The sequence below is a fragment of the Fukomys damarensis genome, unplaced genomic scaffold, assembly GCF_012274545.1.
Source record: "Fukomys damarensis isolate Sample0158 unplaced genomic scaffold, DMR_v1.0_HiC HiC_scaffold_16, whole genome shotgun sequence".
NCBI lineage: Eukaryota > Metazoa > Chordata > Mammalia > Rodentia > Bathyergidae > Fukomys > Fukomys damarensis.
Genome location: NW_022900928.1, coordinates 14559755 through 14565545, shown reverse-complemented (window position 1 = coordinate 14565545; position 5791 = coordinate 14559755).

Here is a 5791-nt window from a genome sequence, read left to right as displayed (position 1 = left end):
GAAAACAAGCATGAAGAAAATAAAGTAGACTAGAAAGAATGATTGTGAAGGAGACAGTGTTATGGAAAGGGTTGACAAAAGACCTTTTAGATATCTTGACAGTTAAACGCAGAAGTGAGGAACCTAGAGGAGGGAAACATCCCCCAGGCATGTATATATGACCTAACACAGGAACATGGTTGTATGTCCCGGGGCCGCCCAGGAGGACACCGTGACTGCATCAGAAAAGATTTAAGATGGAGTGGGAGGAGGAAGCTGGACAGATACGTAGGAGCCAAGTCATGTAAAGGTCATGGGCAGCATTGTAGGTCTTGGCAAGGATTTTTAAAATTTTACTATGAGCATGATAGAAAGATGTTAGAAGATTTTGAGCATGGGAATGATTTTACTAATTGATAATCAGCTTTAATGTCATTCAAAAGTTGTTCATTTTATGTGTGCATTGTAATAAGTTTTGACAACACCAACATAATCAGTGCCTAAAGCATTTTCAGTAACTCATAAAGCTCTTTGACGTATCCTTTTGCCCATTGGCAGTTAAATCTCAGTCCCACTACTAGGCCCAGGTGGCTGACTTTTAATAATTGTAATTTTACCTTGCCTAGTTTCACATAATTTGAATTATGCAGAATAGTCTTTGGTGCCTGGCTTCTTTTACTTAGCAGCATGCCCTTGAGTTTCATCTGTGTTGTGGCACCCATCAGCAGTGGGTTCTATTCGTTGCTGAGAAGCATGTCATTGGATGGACAAACCACCATTTGTTTATCCGTCCACCGAGCTTTTGGCTATTATAAATAAAGCTTCTGTAAATATTAAAGGTCAAGTCTTTCTGTGGGCATATGTTTTGATTTCTCTTTGGAAAATATGAGAAGTAGTATTGCTGGGCAAAATAGTAAATGCATTCTTACTTTTAAAAGAAACTGCCAAATTGTTTTCTGAAGTATCTGTATCTTTTTTCATTCCCTCCAGCTGTGAGAGTTGCAGTTGATAACAACTGACACTTACGATGTCTTTTTAATTTTAGTCAAGCTAGTGGCAATGGGTTGGTTTATTGTTGTTCTTTTATTTTGCATTTTCCTAATGACAAGGTTGAACATCTTTTCATGTTCTTATTTGTCTTTCATATATCTTCTCCGTAAAACTCGCCTTTATATATTTTTCCCATTGTGTTATGGGTTATGTTTCTTATTATTTTGGGTGCTCTTTATTCTGATATGAGTCCTTTATCAAGACATATTCTTTACAAATGTTCTCTCCCATTCTGTCAATTACCTTTTAATTTTTACAGTGCTCTGTAAGGGCAGATATTTTTAGGCTTTTAATACTGATGAAATAAAATTTATCTTTTAAGGTTTAAAATTTTTTTGTGTTTAAAAATATTTGCCTATCCCAAGGTCACAGTATTTTCTCCCATTTAAAAAAAATTTATAGTTTAATTTTCATATTTAGATCTACAATGTATTTCATGTCAATTTTTTTGTGTTTGGCATACCACAAGTATTGGGGACTTTTTCCTGTTTCCTTTTTTTCAGTAATAGAAAGGAAATTTCTGCAACACAGGCATATATCACTTATAAGTGTGGTAAAATGTTACAATAGTGGAGAGGAGAAAGTCTTACCATTTAAGAAACATCTGTTAGGCACCCAGGTCTGGGCCAGGGCTCTGTGCTGTCTTAGTAATTTCAGTAATTTTACAGGTAGGTATTTAGATGTGAGGAAACTGAGGCCCAGAGATGGAGTTATATTTCTAAGATTATCTGTGACTTAACCTCAGGAAGGTCAGATTTCAGAGACTGCTGTTTTTAACATGACTGTGAAAAACAAGAAGCAAGAGAAGAAAATAGAGAAATTATACATATGACTTATGAAAATGCTTCCCTTACGGTATGTTAATTATACACATACATAGACATTATGTATGTGTGTGTGTGTGTGTGTGTGTGTGTGTGTGTGCATATGACATATCAGGGACATTGGCTATTTAGATAAAAAATTTCAGCTCAAATTCTTCTAAGAGTGATTTGTCTGACACAGAGGAAAGAGCTCCATCTCTTCTGGGTCTATCTCTTTCCAAACTACTCATATGTCCCAAAACAGTGACTTTCCATGATAGAGGGGGACCAGTTATTTTAGAAATATGGAAAAAATGTCAGTGAAAATACTTCAATATTCAAGTAAACTGTCAGCCATTCTAATTATTGGCTCTGTGATATTGGACATGTTATTGAGCTCTGTGAATCTCAGTTTTATTATTTGTGAGGCTAAGCCTTTGTGAGTAAATGTATGTTCTCGTCTCCTGTAATAGCTCATTGTATTGTCCATGGATTAGTAAAATTGTCTCTGCTTAAAGGCTCTTGCACTAACCACTACCTTGCTACTAGTGGATGATATTCTGCTCCTGGTAATTGGTTTATGCCATCCTTTCTGTGTTATATCTTTTATCCTTCATACCTTTATAGAAAGGAGAAAAGCAACCTGAGCCATTTCCCCCTTTAAAAAAGAAAGGATTTATTTATTGTGACCTCTGAGGTAATGATTGGCACGGTGTGTCAGCAGTTCTCAGCCTTCCTGTCTCTCCACCTCTCGGTGGCTCCATGACTCCTTCTTCCTGTCAGTGTCAGTACAGCATCCCACTTCTGTGGATGGGGAAATCATAGGGGGGAATTTTGTGGATTCTGTGATATGTGGGATCTAGTTTCTCTGAATGAAACAGTAGAAACTTAAATCCAACAAGAGATTCAAACTCCCAAAGAATAGTTTTATCATCCACAGATTTATTCATTCATTTAATCTTTATTAAATAAATATCCTGTGCCCTCTAAATAGTATGAACTATGGTAAGTGATAGGAATCAGCAGGAAGCAGCTCCCCCTATAGTCTAGTAGGTTGCAATAAATAAAACATACTGGGTACAACATTTGTGGTAACCATTTTTTTTTTTTCTTTGAATACCAGGGATTGAACTCAGTACCTTGTGCTTGTGAGGCAGGCCCAGTGCCACTGAGCTAAATTCCCAGTCCCACATGGTAACCATTTTTCAAATGCTTTGCATATGTTACCTCACTATCCTCACCCCTTCAAAGGTAGGTACTAGGATAAAAAGGAAATTGAAGAGATCTCTATATTAAAGAGGAAATTAAAAGCACAAAAAGTTAAACAAAATGCTCAAGATCATGTAGCTAGATTATAGCCACATAGTGGGGGTTGAAGCAGGCAACCTACTCTGCATCCAGGTTCTCACAGTACATTTTTCTGCACTATCATAAAATCCTGTCCGAAATTCAGCCGTGAATCAACAGAGATCCTTCAAGAAGCTCACTGTCTGGCAGAAGGTGTAAGATAAATTGGCATATATACTACAGAGAAGTCAGTGTCATTAGAAGGGTGCAGAAACAAGTTAAGGTAAGTATAGAAGGGAGCTTGCATAAAAAGTGGCATTTGATGTAGGTTTTGACGTGGAAACAAGGAAGGAAAGGGTAAGACAAAGAAAGCATGAGTCGAGGTACAGAAATTGGAGAGCACATGTCATAGAGCAGTTAGACTGAGCAGAGGATACATGAAGGGATTAGTGATAACCAGGGGCATAAAGATTAATAGAGCTGCAAAAATCCTAAACAAAATGTTGGCAAATTGCGAGCAAAGGTGTAGTGGGGACACTACCATTAGCTTGCTGCAGGAGCTTATTCCTTAAGCCTTTGAAAATTTATGATATAATTGTAATAGAGTTCCAACTTATAACCATTTCAAATAAAAATATAAGAAAAAAGGAAAAGCCCTCTCAGTAATGTAGGTCTGCATTCTTATAGTATATCTACCCTGAAGTAACATCAAACAGCAAATGGGCTAAATGCCGAAACACGTTTTCTCAACATTTTCCTGCTCGGATACATGTGGAAGGCAGAGAATTCATTGATAGTAGATCAGTATGCAATGATATTCAATTGTGGGTGACAGAACTCAGTCTCACAGAGACAGATATATGATACCTGTTTCCATGTCATGTCTCTCATCCCGAGTGCTTGTTACCCAGGACCTTAAAGGTTTTGTCCTCTTGGTGAGAAACACTGCAATTACCCCAGTGAATGAAAAGTCCCTAAATCAACGCCCACTGACATCACTGGCATCATTCTTGTTCTACATTGTTTCAGAATTTCTACTGGATGGAATAAGAAAAGAAAAGTAGTTATAAATATTAGCAAAGATTAGAAAACACATGACACGGAGCTGTTGGACTAAAGATTCTGCAGTGAAGATTGTTGGAAAACCCATGTGAATCAGTTAAAAACACTACTCAGTGCATTTTGAATCACAGTGGTAGACTTTCATTTATAAATGTTCATAGTATAATAATTTCAACAGTTTTGTTTGTATGTAGGAATAAATGGTCTGATCAGATAGAAGCCCAGACACACACCTAAGTATACAGAATGACTTAGAATAAGGTAAAATGAATTTTCTAATCATAGGTGCTATGGATTTTTCAGCAAATTCTTCAGAAATAAATGTTTGCATACCCATGAATAATTTAAAAATAATGATATTTTCATTTAATATTTGTTTATTTCTAACTGATGCCATTATTTCATCTAAGTATATGATGAGGTATTCATCTAATGCTTTGCTTTGCTGATGACAGAGGCACGGGGCTAAAGTAAAACTTTACTTTTGGTGGCAGCAGAGGGGGCAACTGTGAAAACTATACTTGTCCTTTCTGAATTGCCTATTAATTTTACTATAGCACCATGAATGGCCACAGCTGAGCAGCCTTAGTACCCTGATGGATGTTGCCAGTATCAGTGGTTTTTGAATGCTGGTGTTGGTGACAGGGCGTTTCTGCCCCCTGGCAAAATGAAACAATATTATGGGCGACAATACAGTAGTCTTCATGATACAAAGTTTATTTTATATGAAGAATGTTATTATTCTATTTTTATTTTTTTAAAAATTAATCTTATTGGTACATTTAAGGTATACAATGTAATGACATTTACCATTGGAAATTTACACCTTTACTAGTATATCTTGGTTCTTATTTTTCCCCATTCCTCACCCCTCCCTCTGTACAAGACTTTGTTTCCATTTTTTCTTCTTCTCATATTAATTCCATTCCCATCTTTCTTCCCCCCACCCCTCCCACTTCCCCTTTGTACCTTTTCTTCCTACTTCACATTATCTATTATACCTTTTAGTCCTTATTTACACTTTCAAAGAATGTTATCATTTTCCAGAACCTGAATAGACAAAGAAAGCATACATATGACCAATGACTATAAGAAAAAAAAGTCCCAGTATCACTAATGAGGGAAATGCAAATTAAAACCACCAGCGATCGCCTCACATCTGTTAGAATGACTCTTATCAAAAGCATAATGATATTTTGTTCTTCTGTTGGGTTTCTGGGATCTTGATTATTATATGTCTAGGTGTAGATTTTTTTTGATTGTAGCTAGTTGGGGTCCTATATGCCTCAGTTATCTGAATGTCAAATTCTTCCCCTCTGTTTGGGAAGTTTTCTGTCATTAATTCTGCAAACAGCTTTTTTAAGTCATTTGTATTTTCTCCTGCTACTTCATGGATTCCTATCAGTCTTATGTTATTCTTCTTTGCATTATCTAGGAGTTGTTGGATTGATTTCTCATGATCTCTTACCGTTTTTAAGAGACCTCTCTTTTCATGGTCACTGACTGCAATCTTATCTTCTATATCTGAGAGCCTATCTTCGCATTCTTTTATTCTGTTGCATACACTTTCAATACAGTGTTTAATCTCCTGGATATCTGTTTGAATCTGT